At 38.1% G+C, this 14,153-nt stretch overlaps 1 long non-coding RNA gene and 1 pseudogene across 1 annotated transcript; both read right to left on the reverse strand.

Annotated features, from left to right (window-relative positions):
* LOC131787595 (uncharacterized) overlaps positions 1 to 10,201 on the reverse strand; it is a 43,910-nt pseudogene extending 33,709 nt beyond the window's left edge.
* Positions 31 to 1,654, reverse strand: LOC136281052 (uncharacterized). The gene is made up of 3 exons (XR_010717553.1): positions 1,572 to 1,654; positions 968 to 1,093; positions 31 to 162 (listed from the first exon to the last, which is right to left on the reverse strand). It is a non-coding gene; the product is annotated as an uncharacterized lncRNA (long non-coding RNA).
* Positions 10,202 to 14,153: the final 3,952 nt, after the last annotated feature.

Here is a 14,153-nt window from a genome sequence, read left to right on the forward strand (position 1 = left end):
ACTATTTTTCATAACCAGCAAACCTAACCGCGCAGGACTGTTCACCGTCTCCTGTATATCCAGGTTGGCAAATACAGTCATATGAGCCAATCACATTTACACATTGAGCAAACTCGTGGCAAGAGTAAGAACCCGTTTGACATTCATCCACGTCTACATTTGCTAACAACAAATAATGACAGCTTAAGTCAAATTAAGATTTTAATTGGTCAGTATTATGCTTTATCCATCAACGTGTCACTTGGCCCTCTGAGTAAGATTGAAATGTATTCAGTTGTTCAGTTCTAATAATTATCATGATTATCTACAGAGACACGGATTTCTTAAGAAAACATGATGAAAAGAGAATAACAAATTAACAAATAAATGGTTATGATATTAATAATAATGATATTGAAGGAAGATACGAACTTAACGCACAAGTACCGCCGCTAATTTAATATTCGGTAAGTTCGGTGCAAAGAAAGATTGCTTTTTCTAAGATGATTATTCCTATTTCTGTTGATATTAGGAGACATAGATTGATCTGCTTCAAAGAATTCACGAAAAGAAAACTTAAAAACTGAAATATAGGAAGTCTGGATATTCAAAATAGCCCAGTCTATATCAAACAGACATTTACTACAACGAGCTGCTTTATTCACGGCTTCCTCTTTACTCATGTTAATTACTACAGATTTCCAACCTGAAGAATTGCGCCAAGGATTGATATTTGTCACCTAGTTTTAAATGATCAATTAAACATCATAGTTGCCAGAAGAAGGATCTGCTAAGCCACTGATAATAGTTGTGTTTTGTTCAGCTTGGTTGAAAATTGAATGAAGTGTATTAGAAAGGATTTTGATTAGTGGTTATCGTACTTGACGCATTACTTTGTTATGATTGTAAATAACCCACGTTGTTCTCAAAATGCTGCATTCCAACTAAGAGCAAAGAGCAGAACTCGAACCTTAAAAACCTGACACACCTGTGCAGAAGTGTTTTCCGTCACCAACATAGCCAGCTTGACACGTGCAGTGGTAGGATCCGATATCATTGACACAGTTCGCTTGTGCATGGCAGGTAAATGGGCCTGACAGACACTCATCAACATCTGTTTTAATATGAAATGAATCTCAGTCACGTCAGAGACATTCATTGATGTTGAGGAAATACGGCTTTGTGGATAAACAAAGGTCAAACTGAGTGACTAGTCTCCTAATAGTCATGAAAAAAACCACATATCTCAATGTACGTACGTATGTACATACATACATACATACATAAACTTTATTTAAATACAAATTTGAGTGTAGCTAAAAAAGCTGAAGCAAAGGTCAAACTAAGTGACAAGTCTCTTAATAGTCATGAAAAAAACACATATCTCAATGTTACAATGACATGCACACATGCATACATAAACTTTACTTAAATACAAATTTGAGTGTAGCTAAAAAAGCTTATGTCTTCGTGTTGCGTGTAATAGGTACAAATTCCAATAAGAATATAAAGTTTACATGCCAATCAAATAAGACATTATTCGAGTATAAAATAAAATAAAATTGTTATTATTGTTTTTTTTTTTCCGGTACCGAAGCAATCGTGCATTCCGTTTCCAGTATAACCAGGGAGGCAGCTACAATCATAGGAACCATCTGTATTCACGCACTCAGCTTGCGCATGACAGGAAAAAGACCCGTTCTGACACTCATTGACATCTGTTACATTTGTATATGTAAGCAAAAGGGATTAAGACTACTGAGCATGGTTGCAAACGCACTTTAACGAACGTCGATAATAATAGCTGACACGTCTCGTTTTGCCATGATTATAATTAATCTAAGGCAAATCTCTGAATCTTCAGTAGAAGTGTGATTACAATCCCTAGTTAAAAAACTATTGAGCGGAATTTGAAAAATGGTTTTCCATTAATTAGCCTAGAGACCTTGTCTTAAACTGAAGGAAAAATCTCAGTTTCATTGTAGTTCAAATCTTAGGCCCGGCCCGTTTAGATCGAATAATGTGCCTCAGCGCTCTCTTAGAACCGCAAAACTTTCTTCCATGGGGATACTACAGTTATACGGGATGATTTATGATATCGGACGTCAAAAGTGAGTCGACAGCCTGATCTGTTGATTACAAGTAGGATAACAAACGAGATTCCATTATCAATCAAGGAAAGCTTGAAAAAGTAAGACTAGATGCAAAATCACAAAGACTTTTTATATACCTGGACGTGCTTACAGGCCGGGGAATCACCGTGTACAGAAAACGTGCACTGCCTCCTGATGACCAGTCACGTTCGAAAAATGTGGCTATGGATATTATTAAACTATTCATTTTGCAGTCCATCCTACCGTGAAAAACTAAAATTATGTGAAATTTAGGTGTGATTACCTGAGCAAGTGTACTGACCGTCTCCTTCATATCCATTGCGACATCTACAGTCATAGGAGCCATACACGTTAACACAATCAGCTAACACATGGCAGGAGTATGCTCCTGACTGACACTCATCACTCACTCATTAGCAACAATAACTAAATAAAAACATTGGTAGAAGCAAGATTGCAAACCTATTTCATTTGGAATTTTGTTTGCTTCCTTCCTGTTTATGGCACTGTGGGATTCTTTTTACTATTACAAATTTTCATAAATGACACATGAGTATTTTCCTCTAGAGAATCTTGGCGAAAAGAGAAAGAGATGACAAAAGAGAGAGAAAAGGACATATATCTGTATCCACACTGGTACCATATACCTGAGCAAGCATGGCGACCATCTCCTGCATACCCGGGTAAACATCTGCAATCACAGGAGCCTATAACGTTCACACACAGACTCACACACAGACCCAGACATAAGAGCCAGACTGACACTCGTCGACATCTGTTAGATATTCATATTTAAAGTTCGTCAGAGAATAACACACATTTTCCGTTGTATGAAATTTAGCACAGGACCACAGGATATAAGTGCAGCTTCAGATGGTTTCGAATTTTATATTACGGTTCAGCATGGTAGCTTGTGAACCATCTTGTTTCTCACGAGGAAAGAATTTATTTTCAGTTTATATCTTAACGAGTAGAGTTTTAGTACAGGCTCTCCTCGAGGGTTTTGCGTTTAAAAAATAGCACGCTCCTTAAAAGAATATGATTCCATGATATCTTCATGTGGTACCAGGAAGGATTTATGAGCTAACTGATTCGTCATAGAATTCACAGGAAATTCAAAACAATTATTTAGGTTCAATGATTGAATTAATTTGGTCAAGTATACCTACCTGAACAAATGTGAAATTCGTTCTCTGAATAACCTGGCAAGCATTGACAGTGTTACGAACCAATCACATTGACGCAGTGGGATTGCAAATCACATGAATATGACCCTGACAGATACTCGTCAACGTCTTTCCAAAAAAGAGGAATAATAATAATTCGTTACATGTCACTCCCAAAAAGAAAATCTTTGCGACAGAATCATACACGGAGTATGTAGACTAAGTGATATTCAAACCTTGACATGAATGGTAGCCATCTCCATTATATCCCGCTGAACATCTACATTCGTAGGAACCAGGCACGTTAACACAGCCAGCTTGCGCATGACATGAGTATGAGCCTGACGAATATTCATCTTCGTCTATAGGAAAAGTATATTATAAGTAAAATCATTGAATAGATAAATGAATGCAAAAATGAGTATCTAAAAATAGCTATAAGGCAAATGTGGAATCCATGGAGCTATTAATTTGGGCCCCAGAAATGGCTGCATACAACTTTTGAATACTGGAATTTGTTAAGGAGTTTTCTCGACACGTCTGCCATCCGGCTTCTTCTTGGGATGAAAGACATTACAAGAAAAGTCATAATTGAACACCGCCTAATGAAACCTGTTATACCGTTTTCATTGTTTTTCCTCATTCCTTTGCTTTTTACCCTCTATTTTTTAAAGTCAACTGTGATTTGTTCACCAAGAAAGAGCGCGTCACCAAAAATATAAACTGTCCATCTTTTATTTAATTGATGTCCAAAGCATGACCTGGCGAACAAACCTTCACAGACGTCTCCACTCAGGCGGTAGCCAACAGGGCATTCACAGGAATAAGATCCATAATTGTTGACACAATACGCATGCACTGGACAATAATCTGGAAAGTTCCTACACTCATTATAGTCTAAAAAAAAAAACAACGGAAATCAAATAAACTCTAAAAACAACAGAAGAAGAAAATACATCGAACGCGAACGAAGCACATCTATATTACCATGTGGTATTGATTAATCGAAAAGTTGTTGCAGTGCCAAACACACCAGAGCACTTCAAGAACTACAAAAACGCAAGGTTAGACAATGCAAGGCTGGTGGAAATAAATTCCACCTGCTGGACTTCTCTTTAGTGATCAATCTTCCCACTTTCGAAATTCCTAAACCTGGGATATCAGGGAAAGTAAGAAACAGAAGCGCAAAAGCGTAAAGGCGCAGAAACAACCTACAATCTGGCTGCATTAATACGGAGCCAAATGCAGCCAAGAACTATTTGTTGCAATGCTTTATAGACCTGGACTGAAACTAATAGAACGTAAGCACGGCACAGACGAAAGGATTAAAGAAAGTCACACCTTTCTTGCATGTAAACCCATAACAAGCTGAGCAATTTACATCGTTCCATTGGAACTTATGGAGAAAGCCAAGAGCATGAACACAGTCCTCGTTGTGAATATTATTCGGTTGGCCGTCAGCCCAGCGATGGAAATCTAGAGCAGTTCGATCGCTCCACAAGAATGAACCTTCGTCGTTGACTTCCGAAAGGCCCAACCAGGAATGGCGACTGCCATGTAGACTTTGCACAAACACATTTTCCTCGTGGCTGTGGATACTTGGGAGATTGGCTGCTAACGAAGCGTATATTCTTTGGCTATCACTCCAAGAGTCGAAAGAGGAGACTTTCCGGTAGCAATACCCATTGTTATAGATCCAGTCATCTTGGCAAATGTCTTTGAGCAAAAAAATCATAAAATCATAAACAGAGGTTACGAGAAAGTTTGTTGAAAAATGATGATTATATTTATCATAAAGTAAAATAAAATGTCTTAAAGAAATCTTACCGCGACTCGAATCTACATATTATAATGAGATGCAAACATTCTTAATGCGCATTGTTGTGGTTCTCGGTCAAGAACAGGAGCCGTAAGAACACACAAGTTTATTACAAAGCACACAGAACAGAACAAAGGAAACTAAATCACACCACCAGTGAATAATTATTATTAGGTGCCCATTTTCGTATACAGTGGCTTAGCTACTAGTAATGTGGTAACCGGAATATAGGTAATATCACGACACGGATGATGAAACAAAGACACTCCGATATCACCTTCGATATGCGACGGGAGTAAGCAGCAAATTATAAATTTTTACCCTTTTTTTAACTTTATTATCAATATCTATTGATATTGATATCCAGTAGTTTTGTTCTTTAATAGAAACTACTGAGAATGTCTGTAAATCAATTAATTTTCCATTAGAAGAAATGAAATTACTTACTAGTTTAACTAACCAAAAACCTCGCGAGTAAATAAAGAAGTCATATCTGGGAAACGCTAAATCATGCTGACAAGTCGGCGTCAATCTTGTTCTATTTGACGCGGATAACTTGCTTTTATGGGGGAAAACTTCCATAGAGGCGAAACCAGCAGTAGCCAAAAGTACATCAAAATGCAAGAATTAAACTATGTTAATAAATTCAATTACCTGTCAACACAGCATATGATACAACCAGTGGATCAAAGCCTTGAACAAACAGTTCCTTAACACAAACTCGTATGCTTGACTCGGTAATGAACTGTATTAAAGAAAAGACACGTTAAGAAATGGATGCTGAGAGGATTCTGAACGTCGCGAAAAATGTTCACGTTGTACAGCAAAGGCAAGGCGCGTGTTAAGAGAAACTACACTGGGTTGAAAAGGATTGAAAAAGTCACTTGATAAAACCAAATTATTTTGTTCATTCTTAACCTAATCTAATAAGAAACCTCCCTTTCAGTAACTCACATATTTCACTCTCTTATATTTGGCGCCATATGAAAATTTGACTCTTTCATTCTTTACTTTCGTATTTGCTTCACCTTGTCACTTCTCAGATTTGTTGCCTACGTCGTTACCACTTTCCGTCTTCAAGTAGTTTTGGTTCAGTATTTCAACTTTTCTTTTTTATGATATGTTTTGCAAAAAGGATTAGTAAGACAAGAAGACCCCGTACGTTAGAGACTATACTCAGTAAAAAGCCCTGGTTTCAAAGGAAAGCTTTTTTCTTCGTTGTTTTCTTTTACCTATAGGTATGCACGATGAGAAACGGGGTTCTACAAGGATATCTCTGAGTGAAGCACAACTGAAAGCTTCGAAATGAAAAAAAGTGTCATTTTGCCTCGTGTATCTTCACAGGGAGAATTGCAGTGATCACTCCGTTCCCTTGGAGTAGGAAAATCAAATTAAACGGCGGTCACACTTGCGAGCAAGTGTTATTTTAATACCTCAATCCAGTTAGCAATTCCATTGCATTCTGCGGCAGTGTCTCCTACATTTGTGGGGTGTGTTGCTGTAATCAAAACAGTCGGTGGTTTACTGTAGTTTTTAATAAGGGTTGCCTCCTGTTGATCAAAAAGTCCTTTCAGGACACATTCGTTTAAAACGTAACGAGTAGGTGTGAAGTAAATTCAATTTTTTTAGATTTTATCGTCAGCTTACGGATTTTAGCCACAAATTTGTTGCAAAAAAATTATCAAAAACTGCACACATAAACATGGTGGCAAAAGCCTCTTTTCACCTACCTGGTAGTTATGGTTTTAGCTCCTCCCTTCCCCCCCCCTCCCCCCTTAAAAAAAGGTTAGTCTCTATGATTTATCAAACCGCGTCACTAGAGTTAAAAATGATGAGTGGGAAGGAGGGTGAAGGCGGCTCAGTAAGCCAATGATTCCTTGCCAATGTAAGTTGAGTTAGTGCCCTTTTAAGCTCTGAAGATCAGGAATTGTTGGGCTCTTCAATTCTTCCGAAGATTCAGCCACATTAGGCTTGAAAGTTTTCAGTCCGTTTGCTACTAACCTTACTTGCGGGAGATCCTCGCGGTATATAACGCTGACCTCAAAACCTTTATTAGTTATGAAAATACTTTACCATTCATATGCGTCTTATTTTTACCTGACAAAAAGCGAAGTTGTGACCTGCCGATGGTAAACCGCCATTGGGGAAGGTTATACTGCCGTGCTCCTTAAAAATGGCTTAGGGCAATGCTGAAAGACTAGCCAATGCTGCGAAAGATTAGTACAAATATGAACCTGATGTGCACCTTTTAGAAACATAAAAATGTCTTAATGCGGGACACGAAATGTCCTCTTTTTTTGGCGTAATTTGAGCAGTTAGCTGGTTGTTTTGGCAGAGTTTTGTTTGGTTAAGTGAAAATCATCCTCTTATGCGAAAGGGCAGTGATGAAATGAAACATGTTAGCATGAATAACTCAGTCAAAACGTCCGGTACAAGAGCAAACCGCCTTCGAACGTGTGATATTGACTACTATTCGTCAAGGAGAGTTTCTAAATTTTCACATACTCAATTCTTTCCCCGCTTCCACGTGGATGTAAAACAAAAACAACGTTCAAATAGCTTTTATATAGTTTACCACTGAGATATCATCGTGAACTCCAGCAAAGTTTTGAAGCTCCATGAGGCAAATCCTGAAAAAGCTGGTCGAAACATCTTCAAGCCAAACACTTGCAGCATCGTGCATTAATCCTGACCTGTAATGCTGAGCTCTTACAAGAACCGCTGGTGGATCAGAATATTCTTCCTATTAAGAGTTGGAAAGAAATATAAAGTTTTATTCTCAAGATAAGATATTTGAATGATATTATAATCAGATAGCATTTTCACCCCTCGCTTTTAAAGCACGAATTTGAGATCTGCAGGAATTATTCAGCTCCGTTCTGGACACTCACCGCAGGAAGAGTGACTCTCTGACAAGTAGTTTTAGTCCACCATCTGGAGAACTTCTCTTCTCCCGTTATTCCACCAGGCGGGGCACCTTGATAAGAAATCTAATCTACTGTAGCGATACTGTTCGACGGATTGTCATTCCTACCAGCGCGAGTAACACAGGCTGTAAACTGGGTGGTATTTAAGTTCTCAACCCAAGATATAGTGGCTTCGTGAACAAACGTGGTGTTAGAATAATTAAAGTGGTTAACGGTGAGTTGAACGTATATTTTGCTGTGGGGGTAAAACACAAATTGCTCAAATTTGATAATGTCACATTGATCTTCTGCCCAGAAAGGAACATTTTGGAACTGGTGCCTTCCTTTCTGGTACGGAAAACCTGCAATGAAACATAGAACACAACTAGCGCCTTTAAAAATTAAGATGGTTGGGGGTATTGTTTCTTTAAATCAATACTTAAGGTATTCTTGACGGGTGGATGCTCTCGCATTTCTCTTATCTACCAAATTATGCCTGCAGTGCAATCAATGCTACTTTGTAAATGTATGTGTGTCTGCGTGTTTGTATCTTTGTCTATATTACTTTTCGTCTGCCTGTCTTTAAGCCTTTACGCTTGATGGAAACTGTGGATGAAACAGTAATCAAACCTTGAAAGGTTGAAGCTTATGTATTTGAGATACCTGTGGAACTCCTGGGATGATAGACAGTATAATTCGCTTTTGTTTCACATATGTTTTTTTTCAGCATGCATAGATTCCTGACAGTCCGGCCATTAGAAGCACAGACTTGTTCTTCGTATGGTGGGCAGCTGCTGTTACAAACGCATGTAAATTGATGCGATGACAGGGGAACACAGTGCACGAAGTAGTCGCAGCTCCTATTTGTGCACGGGTTACTATCTACAAAAGAAAAAAAAAGCAGAATTTTTTAGCTTAGCAAGAACAGCGTCCGTGGCGAGTACCTGCAGGTCAGAAATTCTCGAGATTACGTTCAGTTCAAAAGTTTTGATAAGCACAATGTTAATGTACTGCACAATCGGCAATGGTAAATTATTTATCTCAAAATGTAGCATTTGTGAAATTCCCTTAGAATTACCTTCTAAAGCCAAGTAGTTTACAGTAATGTTGTTTCTCTGACCGTTAAAGCCTGAGTCATCTTTGGTGCACACTCGAAAGTGATGGTTGGTAACTTCCTTGAATGGAACAAAATATGAAAAGGTCACAATTTCATTTATTTAACGAATTATTTTGAATCCAATGGAGATAAATAGAGCATGAAAGTAATGAAAACAAATTTCCTAGAGAAATAGTTAACAGGCGCAAAAAAATTAAGAAAAGAACCTTCTTGCTCAGAGAGATTACCTTGACATTATTCTCTAAAGGCAACTTTACCTCTAACCAAACAATAATCGATTTTCTCATCGAGCACATGCTGTTGTCGTCGCTTCTCTGACGCTCATTACCACAAGCAGTTGAGAGTTCAACTGGTGGTGTGTAAAACGAAGTCGGAAAGCGCTCAATCTGAAAGATACAAGCAGTAGCAAACTCTTCGTTGCTTTGATTTGAAAGGTTGCCAATACAGGGAAGAAACGAAGAAAAAAGCCAGGTAAATGAATAGGAAACTTAACTCGCATTGATGGATGAAACAGACGAAAATATCAGCATATACTAGAAATGTGATGTCCTTTGCTCCTGGAAAATTGTTCGCATCTCAGAACAGGTAATGCCCACGTACGAACACCCGATCATATTTTCGCCCCAAGTGGAGGCTATTGCTCATATATTATTATTCCACAGTGAAGAGAGGTATCACGAGAGTAAAGATCTCGCCTGAAGTAACGCCACGTTCGCCCTTTTATGGGAAATGATTGTGCTCCATTGGTTGGACAGCGTCAGACGTCTCGGTAACTAGTATGCTCTATGTTTCATAGTCAAGTTGAACCAAGATACCGCAGACTGTTCTGAATTCATTTACTAGCTTACAACAACTAATACAACTTGAACGGCAGTACTTCAATCGAGTACGGCCGCAAAGTAAAATGTTCTCCGTACCAATACTTTTACCTCAATATTTCAATTTAGAATTTTAATATCTAATGTTGTACTTTACCCGGGGAAATGTAATCAGGTTGCATTTCCTCTCCGTAGTAAATGGATCGAAGCCAGCTTCACCATGATAAACTCCAGCCTGATGGCCCGGGAATGCAAACCAATCGATAGTCGTATTGCCCCCATAATCTTGACCACCTTGTACTAAGCAAGCCTTGAAATAGGTTGTCGTCACGTCTTCCACCCAAACAAAACGCAAAATCGAGAACAATGGATGAAGTGTGGCCGTGATTAATAGTAACGAACAGCCGAACAGGCAAAGAACCGGAAATCTGCTACTAAATGGCACATATTGGCAATGAAAACCATTTTCTCAGACTTGATGCCTTTTTAATTTTGCCCCTTTCGACTCCTAACCAATAAAAATTGAATTAAAAATTAAACAAGTAAATAAATAGATGAAGACATAAAGTAAGTATCGATCATGATTGTTCTAAAAATTCCATAAATTATCTGGAGCATCTGTTATGGTGTAGATGTGTCTTTTCCTGGCTTTAAATCTTAGACCTAGATCTTGGGCTTCAATGATTTCCTTTCGGGTTACCCTTCAATTGAGTTAAGTGCCGGAGATCTAGAAACTTCCCTATGCTTTGCCTAGACCGGTCGGATTTTTGTTTGAGCTTCGCTGACACATGCGAGCGGAAATGAGCGTCTCGCGCTGTTGTCCTTGCAAGGAAATTGCATATTTCATAGGATTTATCGGACCATGTTGTGTCTGTGTATGTAATAATAGCAAAACAGGATTAAAAGCACAGGCGCAAGGTTTATTTTAATAACATCCTAACAAATCTGTGCATCAATTTCTGATTGAAATTGCATTCCATATTGGTCTTCGTTATTATGTTAAAAATGTTTTTCGATGTTTTCACAATTGACTGAATGATAGCTGACTCCCTCTCAATTACAAAAATAAGGAAATAGGGCAACCCCCGGGGAAAAGAGGTCATTTTTATTTAGAACAATACAAATAGAGCTTTTTTTTAGATTTTTCATTCCCAGTGATATACATATTTGTACAGCTTTTTTTCTTTTATTCATTTATTTATTTTTGCATTTAAAGTTTTCAAGGAAAGATTTTGCCAGTGTGAAATTCTAAACTATGCTGCTCGACGGGAAATAAAAAGAAAAATGAGCATAGTCCAAGAAAACGGTATATTTTGAAGAGGCGATTTCCGTGCGAGTGATTTCAATTTGTTTTCAATTCATTCTTAAGGGGATTTCGACAGCTCAGGATGTTCTCTAAAAATTCAAACAAATAAAATAACTTAAGAAAGTTATGTACCTCCAGAGTCTTCGATGATGAGACAGCAGTAAACCAAGAGGAATACGCCTCTCATTGTGAAGGAGGACATGTTTCGGTGCTCAGATGTGATCACCACAGACCAGGGACGAAAACTGACCCAGATAAATATGAGAATAACTCTTTATAAGAAATGTAACTAAATGTTGAATGACAGCTGACAAATCTTGATTCCGCTAGGAAATCGTTCCACTAATTTTTTTTTTTTATTTATTTTGTTATCATTTCCTGCCTGTCAATACTCTTGATGAACGATTGTCTTCATTTGGATCTTATTACTAAGGCAACTTAACTCAGAAATGCACTTGATCAAGCGATCGTAAGGTAATCTCTTCAGTATAGTTATATGGATGAACGAAGTGTCTCCGATCTTCCCTGTTCTTATGAACTCAGACATTTGAGACATTTGGTCTGAAGTCGCGCCGCAGGCAGTTGTCGTTTTTAAGCGAGGGCTGAAAAAATCTCAGAGATCGTTTAGTTATTAATGTCGTTCCGGATTTTTATTAGCGTCGCCGAGCAAGTTATGAGTATTATCGAATGGAAACGGTTGTTCGTTTTTCATACTGCCAACCTCAAACTCACAAGAAATTTGTTCATGTCATTTTAAGAAATTATAAGGAGATCAGCTCACTTCTAGTTTGTTGTTGTTTGTTTGTTTGTTTTTTCGAGAAATACAGGTAGGATGTCTTTTTTTGTAAGAGATTTAGGTCTCTATATATGATAGAAGGTAACTACTTTTCACCGAACTACAGGTGGCTAGTGCTGGATATTTACCGAGCCGCAAAGCTGTGAGGTAAATATCCACCGCTATCCACCACTATCCACCAATACTGGGGTAAATATTTGTCTACGTATATACAAAAACAGTGACATCATGCACAAAAAGATATGATTCGTTCACTCAGGCTATGAACCAAGAGCAGTGTAAAGAACATCAAAATGCGGAAATAATATTGGCCGTCTGGTTATAGTATACATAATGTGAGGCTTAAGAATCACGCAAACGTACGATGTGATCATCAAAACATCAGCAGATCCCTTGACTGCCGACTTCCAAATGCAATAATTTCCACCGAAATTTGAAAAACGGAGCACAATTAACTGGAACTCCTTTAGGCTGATTTATTTTCATGCACAATGTTTTTTGTTGTTGTTGTTGTTGTTGTTGTTGTTGCCACGGCCCGCATACAGCGTTAGCTAACGTTCTCGTAGGACAAACTCGAAATGTCCCCCCAAAACCAAAGCCAAGGTGAGTAAAGTAGTTTGATGTAGTCATTTAGGTGATGCCTAAAATTTCAGTTGTGTGATGAGGTAGATGGGGACTATAAAAACCTTCCACAAAGAATGAAAAACACCTCCTCATGTTTGAAATAAAATGTGCGTTTCTTGATTATATCGAACGAAAGGATGAAAAGATTTGAATTATCTCCTATTTGTGCGAACTATCCCGAATGCATGTCTGACTTATCGTAGTAAACATATTCCTTGCTAATCGAGTTCGAGGACCGCACTGTAATAAGTGACAGATCGAGTTTGTTCCAATCGGATTTATAACCCAAGCGCGAGGCGCGTGGGCCATAAATCTGAGCGCAAAAATACGATGTTCTTTTCATTAACTTAACCACTGAGAAAACGAATTAAGCAGGCCCTACAGAGAAATACGGCCCACTAAGTGGACCGATCATAGCGCACACATCATAGCGTGGGCCATAAATCTGAGCGCAAAAATACGATGTTCTTTTCATTAACTTAACCACTGAGAAAACGAATTAAGCAGGCCCTACAGAGAAATACGGCCCACTAAGTGGACCGATCATAGCGCACACACCGGCTGAGAGACAAAAAATGAAACTTAAAAGCTAGTTAAGAGAAGAATTTAAATCCAAAGTTCTAAATTGGATTAAAGTACAACAATTGAACATAACATTCGCGCTTGTCTAAAGCCATCCTTAGTTACAATATTGATTAAGGAGCAGGAGGTGCAAACCCCCTCCCCTGCAACTACGGCCACGCTCCAACACAGTATCTTTAATATGCCTTATTTAAAAAGTCTACGGTTCACATGGAAAACAAAGAATTAAGTGGCTATGAGCATTTCAGGGTAGTTTCAGCACTAATGTCTCCTCTATTATCTCTCGCCTTGTTTGAAAGTCACTTGGGCCTTAGGATTTGTGTGGCCGTATTGTATCTTACTCTCCGAGTTATGTAGTGTCAATCAAGGTCTATTTTAACCTCTCTCCGTTCGAAATCATGAAGATTCATTTTATATATATGGTACCCGAAACTATGCGTTTTTGTATCACTGACTTCTCAGCTTCAACTGTATTGTTTATAAGATATATGTAGTACGATTTATTTCTATTGAATTCTCGGCCCTACCGGTACAAAAGATAATATGTCATAGTCTAATGTTTCTTGGCAATGGTTCTGGTCTAGATAGTCTTGCAACGCAGCTAATGGTTATTCTCCGCACAAAAATCGATCAAATAAAATAGAATTTTCATAAAAATTAAAAAATGCCGTTAGATACTGATCTCTCTACACTCTCCTGCACATCTCTCTTAGGGACGAATCATTTCGTACTTCAAACATTAAAGATATAAATCTACCGACAAATAAACTTAAATTTTCATTTAAGTTTGTTAAAGAGAGCCAAATCCGCAAGGGCGAATTTTAGCTGCCAATAATCTGCCCATTATCTATAATATTTAAGCTTTCAGTATTTTGGATAAATTTATCGCTTTCAGCAACTCTCGTTATTGATTGTAACGGAGGCAC

Source organism: Pocillopora verrucosa, chromosome 5, assembly GCF_036669915.1.
Source record: "Pocillopora verrucosa isolate sample1 chromosome 5, ASM3666991v2, whole genome shotgun sequence".
In the NCBI taxonomy this organism is placed as follows: domain Eukaryota; kingdom Metazoa; phylum Cnidaria; class Anthozoa; order Scleractinia; family Pocilloporidae; genus Pocillopora; species Pocillopora verrucosa.